The sequence below is a fragment of the Cavia porcellus genome, unplaced genomic scaffold (assembly GCF_034190915.1).
Source record: "Cavia porcellus strain 051 isolate PalLab524CR breed Dunkin Hartley unplaced genomic scaffold, mCavPor4.1 scaffold_16, whole genome shotgun sequence".
Taxonomy (NCBI): Eukaryota; Metazoa; Chordata; class Mammalia; order Rodentia; family Caviidae; genus Cavia; species Cavia porcellus.
The window spans coordinates 12,707,762-12,719,718 of NW_026947499.1; the positions used below are offsets into that span (position 1 = coordinate 12,707,762).

An 11,957-nucleotide genomic window follows, 5' to 3' on the forward strand; every position below is an offset into this window, starting at 1 on the left:
TTCTGTCACATTCTTTGTCAGTAAGGCTTTCAAGAGAGTTTTTTATTTTCTCCTAGGAGTTTTGCAGTTCAGGGTCTCCCATGTAAGTTTTTAATCCGTTTTGAGTTGCACTGATGGCTGTAGAAGTATAAACATGTGCCCAAACTCACCAAATTGCATTTGTTTAACTTGTGCAATTTTTTTTTGTTTTTGTGTATCAACTATACCTCAGTAGGGCTCTTAATAAAGTTGGAAGGCTCAGGAGAATAAGAAAAACACGTAGGAAGTCTCAAACCTCATTATTCTGGCTACCATTGCTACTAAAATCGGTAAGGAATCCAGGTGCACTATTTCTTCTATTTTTAACAGGTAATTCCACGCTAGCTACTTACTTTTGCAAAAACAACGAATACTATAGTGTATAAGAGTGTCTTCAGGTGTTCTGTCACAGCGCCTTCAATGTCCCCAGCTGATTAAAAATGTTCCATTTCCATAGTCATTTTGTCTTTGGAGGAAGAGCTTGCACAGTGTCAGATCTTGTGAATGAGGTGGGTGAGGACGAACCTTGTGTTTTTATGAGCCCACATTTCTGTTGCAAACAGCATGCAAAGCATTTTAGACAACAGCTTCTAAAGACACTCACAAAAGGGAGCTTCCAGAACTGCTCTGGAGAGTGCCAAGGACGATGGGATCCGTGTGCTCCAAGCAAAGGAAGCACCTTGTAGGGGTTAATGGCAGTGTGCCTTTTACTGTAATGGAATTTTAAAATTTAAATATTCACCGTGCATTCGAATCACCCTTTGCACATTAAGTTTTTGTTGCTGCTGCCGCCATAGTTATAGCATAATAGCAACATGGTGTAGTGGAGACGGGATCGACGCCAACTCCCAGATTTTAAGACGAATGAAAGCCTCAGGAGAACTGCTCAGACCGAGTCACAGTTTGGGGCGTGTTAGGGCGTGTTTCTGGCTCCACTGGCAGCACAGGCACACAACGGGGCGCGATTACCTAACCAGGACTTGGCAGTGGCCAGCCACACGCACACCGCTGAGACCTCTATGTAAGAATGTAAATGAGTGGTAACAGCGTGTGTAAGAAACACACAGCAAAGCCGCAGGCGGCTCTTGCACTCCACGCTGCTGCTGCTGCTGCTGCGCTGACCTCCTGCACGTGTGCGCCCTTTAGCCTGGGGACCCCGCCATGAGAGCATCCCGGGGGCCCTCCACGCTGGCCTACAGCCTCTCCATGGAAGTTTCAGCAACACAAAATAAAGGAAATTCGAAAAGTTAGAAAGAATATTCACTAACAGCCTCCAGCAGTCTCAGTTCATTGAAATGAATGTAGTCTTAGTCTAGCATGTTAAAAAAAAAAAGCCGAAAGTTGACATGGTAGCTGATCTAATATCCTTCAATACCGGTATTTTGGAGGAGGGAACTGTGTCTGTTGCTCACTGACTTGTTCTTGGAGGAGCGTCTGGAAAATAAGATAAAGATCGTAGGTTTCACACTGCTGTTTCCCCAAAACTGGAGGCTGAAGCCAGAGCCTTCACAAGAGCTATATTCCCAGCCTCTTTTATCCTCCCTTCCCCTCCCCTCCCCTCTCCTCTCCTCCCCTCCCCTGTCCTCTCCTCTCCACCCCTCCTCTCCCCTCCCCTCCTCTCCCCTCCCCTCCCCTCTCCTCTCCAGCCCTCCTCTCCCCTCCCCTCCCCTCCCCTCTCCTCCCCTCCCCTGTCCTCTCCTCTCCTCCCCTCCCCTCCCCTCTCCTCCCCTCCCCTCTCCTCTCCTCTCCTCTCCTCTCCTCCCCTCCCCTCCCCTCTCCTCTCCTCTCCTCTCCTCTCCGTCCTCTCCTCTCCTCCCCTCTCCTCTCCTCTCCTCCCCTCCCCTCCTCTCTCTCTCCTCTCCTCCCCTCCCCTCCTCTCCTCCTCCTCCTCTCCTCTCCTCTCCTCCCTCCTCTCCTCTCCTCTCCTCTCCTCCCCGCCTCTCCCCTTCCCTCTCCTCCCCTCCCCTCCCCTCCCCTCCCCTCCCCTCCCCTCTCCTCTCCTCTCCTCTCCTCCCCTCCCCTCCCCTCTCCTCTCCTCTCCTCTCCTCTCCTGTCCTCTCCTCTCCTCCCCTCTCCTCTCCTCTCCTCCCCTCCCCTCCTCTCCTCTCCTCTCCTCCCCTCCTCTCCTCTCCTCTCCTCTCCTCCCCACCTCTCCCCTCCCCTCTCCTCCCCTCCCCTCTCCTCTCCTCTCCTCTCCTCCCCTCCCCTCCCCTCTCCTCTCCTGTCCTCCCCTCCCCTCCCCTCTCCTCCCCTCCCCTCCCCTCTCCTCTCCTCTCCTCCCCTCCCCTCTCTTCTCCTCTCTTCTCCTCTCCTCTCCTCTCCTCCCCTCCCCTCCCCTCCCCTCTCCTCTCCTGTCCTCCCCTCCCCTGTCCTCCCCTCCCCTCCCCTCTCCTCTCCTCACCTCCCCTCCCCTCCCCTCCTCTCCTCTCCTCCCCTCCCCTCTCCTCTCCTCCCCTCCCCTCTCCTTCCCTCCCCTCTCCTCTCCTCTCCTCTCCTCTCCTCTCCTCTCCTCTCCTCTCTTCTCCTTTTCTTTTGAGGCTCGGCCTCACTAAGTCCACAAGTTGCCCAGGCTATCATCCTCCTGCTTTAGCCTCCCAGAGTGCTGGGATTACAGGTCAAGCCCATTTTGCCCAGACAGATTTTATTCTCCTGTTCTCAAAAAATGCCTCCTTTGCCTCAGAAACCTGGTGAGATATCAGCACAGTTATGTCAGATCTCTCATCTGCCTTTCAGCCAGCCTGACCTTTCCTTAACATGTTCTACACGGTTGGAATTTGACTCTAAGGCTTCCCTGGAGAAAAGATTTCTGCTATTAAAAGCAGGTTGAAGACCACCAGGATAGATTATTTCAGTGATAGAAAAAGATACGCTTTCCCCTTGTGGGACTCAGTAAAACTATTTTCAAGTTTAATGGAGAAAATGGGTCATAAACATTTTAATTTTTCCCTCAATTATTCCTTTTGCTATAATTTTGTGTCTTTTTAAAAATAAAATAAAAATAAAAATCTCTCCCCTTTCTGTATCACTACCTCTAGGGAAAAAAAAAACACAGCCCACTTCCTCATGCTGAGTTCTCAAGGAGATTATTATCGGAAGGATCAAGGGTTTCCCTTTCAGTCTGTGTTTCTGTTTGTCTGAGACAGAGTCTCACTGTGTAGTTCAGGCTGGCTTCGAACTCATGGCGATTCTCCTGCCTCAGCCTCCCAAGTGCTAGGATTACAGCTGTGCATCACCACATCCTTTATTCTATTTTATGTCTATTTTTAAAGTTACAGACATTTAAATGGGCTGTCCAAATTTCACAAAGCCCGGCCTGATTTGGTGGCACATGCCTGTAATCCTAGCATTTAAGGAGGCAGAGGCAGGAGGATCTCATAACCAAGTTAAAATAAAAATAAAAGGGGTCAAGGAATGTAGCTCAATAGTAAAACACCACTGAATTTCATCCCCAGTAATGAAAATAAAATTACACACAGCTTGATCCCACCAACCCCCATGCCTTCCTGGTACACTTACCAATGGGATCACAGTGTTTTAACAGTCTTGATAGATTGTTTACAAATTTGTCTTTTAAATTTTTTAGTTTTATTAACACGTATTTGCAGTTCCTCATGACTGCATCCATCGTGGGGATACAAATTGGTGTTGGGAACAAGACCTTACAGCATTTGGTTGGGGGGAACAAGCGGGGATAATGTACAAAGGTTACAGACCCTGCCCTGGCTTCCACATTTCCCTGAATATACAGTTACACAAACACCACGCATGGGTGCGTGGAAACCCGTGGCTCGCAATCCTTCGCATCCATCCAAAGCCCGCGGGAACTTTTATACAATCTAGATTCCCAGGCCTGATGCCAAATCTACTGAATTAGAATCTCCAGGGCTACGTTCTGGGCAATTTAAGAAAGGGCACCATGAGGACATTTTTCTCATCCTTTATTCCAAAAACCCTCCGTCGTCGCATCATGGACTGAAGCTGGCTTCACGGTCTGTGTTTGAGAGGTTGCTGGTGGAGACTTAGGTACCCCGGGAAGGCGTGTCAGGGGGATCCAGCAGCTCTGGGGCTTGCAAGCCCCTGCCCTTCTTGCAGGGCCCTTGCAGGGTGAGGCCTCTCTGCAGAGCAGGCTGGGGTTCCTTTACTCTGTACCTTCTGCTAAAGAAGGGCCACACCAGAAGGAAAAGCAGCTCTGCTCCCCGGAATCACCATCTGTCAAATATGCTTAGCACTCGCAATGCTTGGCCTGGAAGTGGAGTTCGGTGATCAAGCCCAGGAGACGCTCCTAGTGGTGACCTTACCCTCCTCCTTGGGGCCACTGCATTCCTGAGCTCCGGACTGCTGAGCTCCAACAGTCCTCCACTGGAAGGATCTGACTGCCCCACTTCCCTCACATACCCTGGATTAATGGTGTCCTTTCTGCATTCCTATCCCTATCAGAACCTGAGCCCTGCATCTTGGCAAGCATTGCTACCACTGTGAGCTGCTGGACAGGAAGTTCAGGTCCCCCTTAGCAGCTCCAGGAAGCAGCCCGCAGCTCACAGCTCGGGGACAGGAAGGACCCAGGATGGACAGAGGATTTAGCGGCATGATAGTAATCAGAGAACCCGAGTGAAAGAGTGTGTGCTGTCTCTGGACGCATCCTGGCCAGCCTGGTGGTCTGACGTCCTAATTAGTTAATGGGCACAGGAGGGTTTTGGGTGTTTAGAAACGAAGGCTTACTGGATCAGCGCGCAGAGACGCTCCTGTGTTTGGTAAATTGGCGTTTTTCCCTCTAAGACTGTGATTCTCAAACTTGAGTGAGCATCAAGCCCAGATGGCTGGGGCTGCCCTCAAAGTGTCCCCTGTGGTGGGTCTGGGTGTGGGTTAGGCTGAAGCTGCCGGTCTGGGGACACCCCAAGCCCTGCCCGTGGAGAAGAAAAGTTCTAGGAGCAAAAGAGAGAGAGGAAACAAGCACACAAAGGAGAAGGAAAGTGGGGAAAATCAGAAGTGAAGGAGGAAGCGAGGAGAGCCGGACTGGACAGGAGAGCACAGCTAGGAAAGAGGGGAACAGGAAAGGAAGGTGTGTAACTGAAGGAAATAGACAGACAGACAGACAGGGGCCTGGGCTGCAGAAGACCTGTCAGAGTAGCAAAGTGGCAGTTCCACCCTCAGGTGAAGGACCCGCGGGCAGGTGGCCTCAGCATCTGCAGATTCACCCACTGTACCCCGAGTTTCCATGCAGGCTGCCTGGGTACCCTGGGACCGAGCTTCCTGGCCGTGGCTGGCTTGTACCAGCTGCCCGGGGAGCCAGGCTGGCTCCGGCTAAAGGAGAAAGCCACGAGAAAGCCAATGGATCCCCACACTCCCTGAGGTCCCGTTTCCTGATGCTTCCTTCTAGGTCTTCACAGAGTCTAGACTCCCTTGCAGCTCCCTGCACTCAGCAGCCCTGGGGCTGAAGGTCACGCTCTCCAGTCTTCACGCTGCTCAGCTGCTCCCTGGAGCTCTCTGCCTTTACCAGCGCACAAGTCTCCACTCCCAGCTCTTGGAAGTGGGGTGCTCTTTGGAAAGTTGCATGCCATCTCCGGGGTGTCTCCCCGATTAGGGCATCTGCAGGATGGGCTTGCAGTGCCGCCACCATGAGGGGAAATCCTAGCCAGTGGAGAGGAGAGGTAGCTTGCCTCTGCCATTGGTTCCACGGAGACAGCGAATGGGCCGTTAGATGGACTCTGTTGTTATGAGGAGGGTATCAACAGACGAGGCCGTATGGGCTTAGCCTGGGAAGCAGACTTGTGTAGCCAGGCCTCTCTCCCCTGGAGGTGCAAGAAATCCTTGCCATAAATCAAAGAAATTAAATAGAGTGCAGGGTTTAAGGGGCATCGCTCAGGCTCCTAATCCGCATCCCAGAGCTGCTGAAAAGCCTGCCCTGCCCAGCAGCCGGGAAGGAGGGAAGTGGCCAGCTGCCCCTGCCCTCCCTGGATCCCAGCCAGGGGTTCAGCCGGCTGGGAATGCGTGCTGTTCATGCTGCTTTGCCATCACAGGACTCAGGAACCTGGAAGCTGGGAAAGGACTTGGACAGAAAGAACTTGTACAGAGGCATCGTTATCCCTGGGCCTATACAACTTCAGGTGTCCGTTGAACTGCTTCTCTCGGGGAGCAGTGCAGAGGTGCCAGAGTTACGAATCATGAGGTCACGCAGATGAACAAGTGGTGAGAGGGGACTGCTCCCCAGAGGCAGGAAGCATCCCCAAAACAAACAAGCGGGCTGAAGGGAGGGGCAGGTCAACACTTGCCAAACATTCTGCACCCCTGGGCTTCACCTCCAGCTCTGCAAAAACAGTAAAAGCAACAACTTACACGCAGCCTTTGCTTCTGCACAGGGTGCAAACACAGCCATACTTTCCGTAGAGTTTTGTCAAGCAATTAAACAGGCAAGCAGGGTGGCCAGGGGGGTGACTCCACCACAGGCAGAGGAGAGGACAGGGTTGCAGATTTCTGAGTAGCTATGGTGCATCAGACAGGAGACCAAACCCTTTACTGCGACCCTCTCACCTCGTCCTCACCACAGCCTCTTCTCAAATAAGGCAGGTGGGGCACAGAGATAAAGGGCATTGCTGAGATGGGGACCCAGCCTGTCTGGGACCAGTTTTCAGCAGCAGGAGTTGTGTTTCTATGATAGCCCTTTGAATGGCCAGCTACTGTGTCATGGGAGAGAGGATGCTGTCTTTGAATACAGAGATCGTGACCCCAGATGATGCAGAAAATCAGAAACTTTCATTTATAATCACAGGAGGTGAGTGGGGCTTGTTCCTCAGGTTGTAGTTTGCTGACCCCGGACATAGAGTGTTGCCAGAACTTTGTTTTAAGGTGTCACATGTAGTAAGTGCTCGGTAAGGACAGGTATTGCCATGCTGCTACTGTGTAGCTTCTGCAGTATCAGGTACACATCTTGAGGGGCAGTGGTTCTTCAAGTTTACTAGGTCTGAGATCTTTGCCACTTGCTACAAATGCAGAAGTGGCCCTGACCCAAAGTACCTGATGCAGACAGTCCAGTGAGGGCCCCGGAATCACCAACGATGCACATTTTTGCCCTTGAAATTGAGGCCCTCTCAGCTGGCCCTGAATGTGGGGCTGGGTGGTCATCCTCAGAGGAGCACTCAGTGTTCCCGTAGGTGGGTCATGGGCCATAAAGGAAGAAAGGGTGAGTTTAGTGCCAGTGGAGGTCTGCAGACATTTGGCAGGTGTCCCCAGCAGAACCAGCTGCAGGGCCAGGCTAGGACACCGTCAGGAGGGACTGAGATGGGTTACACACAGACAAATGTTGAATCAGAACCCTCGGTGAACTCAGTTCTCCCAGAAACTCAGTCACCGTCCCCATGTCAGGACAGAGAAGAGTGTGCCGATGTCCTGAGCTGTTCAATCACAGAACCTGAACAAAGACCTGGAGCTTGAGAGACTGGACACTTGGGAAACAGCAGTGACCAGGCTCCGAGTGACCAGGCTAAGATGCAAGTGGATCTGTGGGGGCAGAACTCACTGCCCGGCAAGTTCTGGATTGCACTGATTGGCTAATTTCTCCAGGGCTCCGGAGGAGGCTTCAGGCTGTGTGATCCCAGGCCGGGAGGTAAAGACGCCTAGAACCAACAGCACAGGACCCGCTCTACCACAGTGCACCCAGCTCTGTCTCAGCAGACAGCTCTGTCACCTCTTGTTCTCTGGAGCAGCCACCCTGAGCATAATAATAAACCCCTGCCACATCCCCTGGCACCCAAATTGTTTCCTTTCTCCTTTCTAGTAATACTTTATTCTAGAAAATAATTTATTCTTAATTGCATCATCATAATAACCACAATAAAACCCACAGTGGAGTTCCCTGAAGTTCTATGGCCTCAAAAAACGACACACACATTTTACAGATGTGGAAACTGAGGCTCAGGAAAGCTAAGTGGTATTTCCTCCTCCCCCAAATTCTGGAGTCATAAAGAGAGGAGACAGAACTTGAACGATGCCACACAAAGCTCTTCAGTTGGGAGCCAGTTTCCTGTATGAGCTCTCTTGCTCCTTACTTACCGCAGCCTCTGGCTTTTTGTGATAAGGCAGTGCTTTTAAAAGTGTGGCTTCTTCGACAGCACCCACAATTTTGGACTTGTTAGTAATATGCGTTCTCAGGCAGCAGTCAGGTCCTTCAGGCTGCTTTCTGCTGCTTGGGAAAGGCTGGGAACGGGTGTATAAAGGAGTCTTTTTCTCTGCAGATGAAGAAACAAAGTGACACCCAGGACAAGCAGCATGTCCGGGGTGCACGGACAGTGATCTAGGCTTGGCCGCAGTCCCCTTGTTCAAGGTGAGGACTTCAGTGTCCTCTGGCAGAGGAGTCACAGTGGGGTTCCCCCACTTCTCCTTCCACTTGTTGACCCAGGACCCCAGGACTGGAGGTCGCCAACCTCCAGGTGGTTCAGAGTTGGGGTTCTCCCTCAGCTGCTACCCCACTAGAACGAGCACTGGTTTTTTTTTGCACTGTTCACCTCTCCCCACACCTTCCTTCTCTTCCCCTTTCCCTGTGCTTTGGGCTTCTCTCATAGCTAGTTAGATGCATACAACTTACTGTTTCACAGAGCAACATGAAGAACCCCGCTTTATACCTCTCTGTTCTTGAGCTGTTTAATAAAAGAACAGTGCAAGTCGCCCACCAGCCCGTTCACTCTGAGAATTTCAAACCCCACAGCACGCTATAGATTCTCAAAAAGCAAAAGCTGTTTCTCTCCTCCCAAACCCAGGCCACCCCCAGTTACTGTTAACAGTTTAGCAGAGCACTTTCCAGCCATCCACCCTTCCTACTTAAATTCATGCATTCACATACACACGACACTGATAATTCAAACCAGGAAAGGACGACTCTATCCTTATTATAAGATGACACGGCTCACTTCCCTGGCTGTTGTGTACATCTTCGAGTGCGGGGCGCCCTTCAGTACACATAAAGGTAGCCTCTTCGTACAAATGACCACAGCGCATTCCCCGTATTAAATGGAAATGGATGTGCTTTCTATTTTTTGCCAATGGGGAGGTTATGTTCCTTTGTTTTTCCCAAGTGGGAAGATTCTCGGGAAAGGGAACTGGAGCCCTAAGATGGAATTTGCAGGCATGGGTCTCCACCTACTCCTGGAGGTGGGAAGGGGTTCTTCCCAATTGCAAAGCTTTGATGGACAGCAGGCCCTGGCGAGTTCCCCGGGGCTAACACGCACAGCCTCACCTCTGTCTGGCTCCACTCCTCGGTGCTTTTGTCTGCAAGGCCCCCAGCTTCGTGTGACTTCACTATAAACATCACACGGCCACCCACGCCCCACCCGGCTCTGCGTGACTCAGCCTCACACTCATCTCTGAGTCATTAGCGAATGGAAATCATAAGCAAAGCCTGGCCTGCGCCCAGGGAGTGACAGAGCACGTCCAGAAAATCAGGGATTCCCCACTCTGCCAAGGAGGCGCGAGTGGAGACAGCCGATTCTCCACGGTCAGGAGGGAGAGGTTTCCGAGCTCCAGGCTGCCAGGGCTGGCAGCAGGGCTGATTGTTTTGGGAACACAGAGAACTGTGAGAGAACAGATCTGGCTTTAAGGCCAGAGAAGTCAAAGCACTGAAATGCACTGGGCGATATGGTGGACTCTTACCCCGAGTCTCGCTGGGGACACCCTCTGAAGTCTGCAGGGTGTTTCTCTCCCTGGGAAATGGTATGAGCTGCCTTCGTGAAGCGGCTACTCTGTGTCCAGCTCGGTGCTAGGCTTGTAACACTTTATTCCTTCTGATTCTCAGCACAACCCTTGGGGTAGGCGTTACTGCGATCTGCATTGTAAACTAAAGAGATAGTCTCAGACCATTGCTTTTGACACAGGTAAGGGTATGAATGATTGTGACCATGCAGAATAAAAGGTTCCGCTGCAGGTTAACCATCTTGAATGCATTTGCACCTTAGTAGATGCAACTGGCCTCAATTTTTAAATTAGTGAACTGCTGCTGTGCTACAATGGATCCCCTCCTAAATTACGCTTCCAACTACAAGAATCTGTTATCTCACACTTTCCAAAGGCCCAGAGCTCCTTGTGAGGTTGTACAAAAGCTGTCACGTGGGCAAATCAGCTGCAATCATCTGAAGGCTTGAGTGGGGAAAGGTGATTTCCCAGGTCATCCGCCAGCCTGGCCATCGCAGGAAGCCGCAACTCTCTGCTGTGTGAGTCTTTCTATAGTACGGTCTCCAGTTTCCCTTCTTAGATCCACCTGAGAGGCAGAAGAGAGAGAGATGGAAGGAGCAGGGAAAAAGGGGGATGGGCAGAGGGAGGGGAGAGGGAAGGAGGGGGGGAGAGGGGGGAGGGGGAGGGGAGAGGGGAGGGGGGAAGGGGGAGAGGAGAACCTGTTGTGTCTTTGGCACCCAGTCTCGGAGGTGACATGCCCTCACTCCCACCACGTGCCTGCCACTGGTCACACAGACCAACCCTGCTACAGTGAGGGGGTGGGATACGTAAGGATAGGATTCCTGGCTCCAGCTTGGGGTGAGTAATTTTGGAGATGTATCTCTTAACTACAAATTTTAGAAGCCTCCAAGTAATACAACACACCAAGGGCCCAGGATCCGTCATTTTTTTTTTTCAGGACAAAGTTAAATGTTTCCAAGGCAGGATACCACCCATCAAAACATGGGGCGCTTCTATCTTGATCCTACATAAGAAAATCACCACCGGCTGTCCACTGAGCTTGGCCAGTGTGGATCACCACCAGGACACTGGGCCATGGTCCTGTGTCATAGTTCAGAAGGAGACTGTGGCCTTGCACATGTGTTCGGCTCCTAACCCACGCTACCTCCATGGCTGCGGCTTTGTGTGGCTGCCAGGAGCCCCATTTCCTCCTGGCTACCCCTTGCATTCCTGGCTGGTCCCTGCTTCCAAGTGCTGGGAGACCCTGAGGACCCACATCTACCTCCAGTCCACGAATCCAGCTCATGCCTCTATAAATAACTCTTTTAGGAACATTTTAGGACATTTTACCCATAGAATCTTTTTTTTTTTCCTGCTAAGATCCAGGATGATGAATGAACCTGGCACTGGTTCTCAGATCTTTGTTTCCTCACGCTTCAAGACAACCCTTTACACGTGTAGAAGTGTGGAAAGAGCACACAGCTCACTTGAGAAGACACAGAAACCCCCGGACACAGCTCAGGTCTGCAACCCAGCTTCCCGTCATGACTATCATCTTATTCACCAGCACGCTGTGCATCACCGAGAAGTTTATACATTCTAATGACAATACTCAAGTGTGGTCTTCAAAGGTTTCTCAATGGGGTGATTGCCCAAGGCAGTGAGTTGCTGCAGGAGTTGAGGAAGTCCCTCCTCCTTACCCGAGTCCTACTTCTCCATCACGGTGTGCGGTTTGGGTTATGTGATGCTGAGTGTGGACCCCTCTTTATGACAGTGTCTTTAAGGGAAACTTCATTGGTCTTCCTTTCTCAGGAGCGATGGTAGAGTGGATCCAGGTTTTAATATTACCTTTCCCCAAGTGACTGAAAGATAGTAACAGCCCCTGATTCCTCACAGGGAAGGAGAGAGTCACAAAGCTGGGAATAATTTTAGCAAATCACTCACTAATACATTTATTCATCCATTCATCCATTCCAAGACCCTTATCTTGTGCCATGGAAGGCTTTATGGGTACAAAGATAAATCAGACAAGATCGCTCCCATCAGGGAGCCCACTGTTTAGAAAGCTGAACGAAATGACCCGATGTGTCGTGGACTTCTGTTGTCGTGCTGCATTGGTTTGGTTTTGAAGCATGATAAACTTCTTTAACTAGCCACTTTCTGAATTTCCCTCAAGCGTCTTACTAAATACTACTGTGCAGTACAAACCAATCGGAATTTTGTTTTCTAAGTCTAAACTTTACCTCTTTCTCTGACCACAGAGCGTCAAAGCCAGGGAGTGC

General features: G+C 51.1%; 1 long non-coding RNA gene across 1 annotated transcript; it reads right to left on the reverse strand.

The window, feature by feature from the left end:
* Positions 1–3,580: 3,580 nt before the first annotated feature.
* On the reverse strand, positions 3,581–9,255 carry LOC134470640 (uncharacterized). Its single transcript, XR_010039642.1, has 2 exons — positions 8,065–9,255; positions 3,581–6,322 (listed from the first exon to the last, which is right to left on the reverse strand). It is a non-coding gene; the product is annotated as an uncharacterized LOC134470640 (long non-coding RNA).
* Between the last annotated feature and the right edge of the window lie 2,702 nt (positions 9,256–11,957).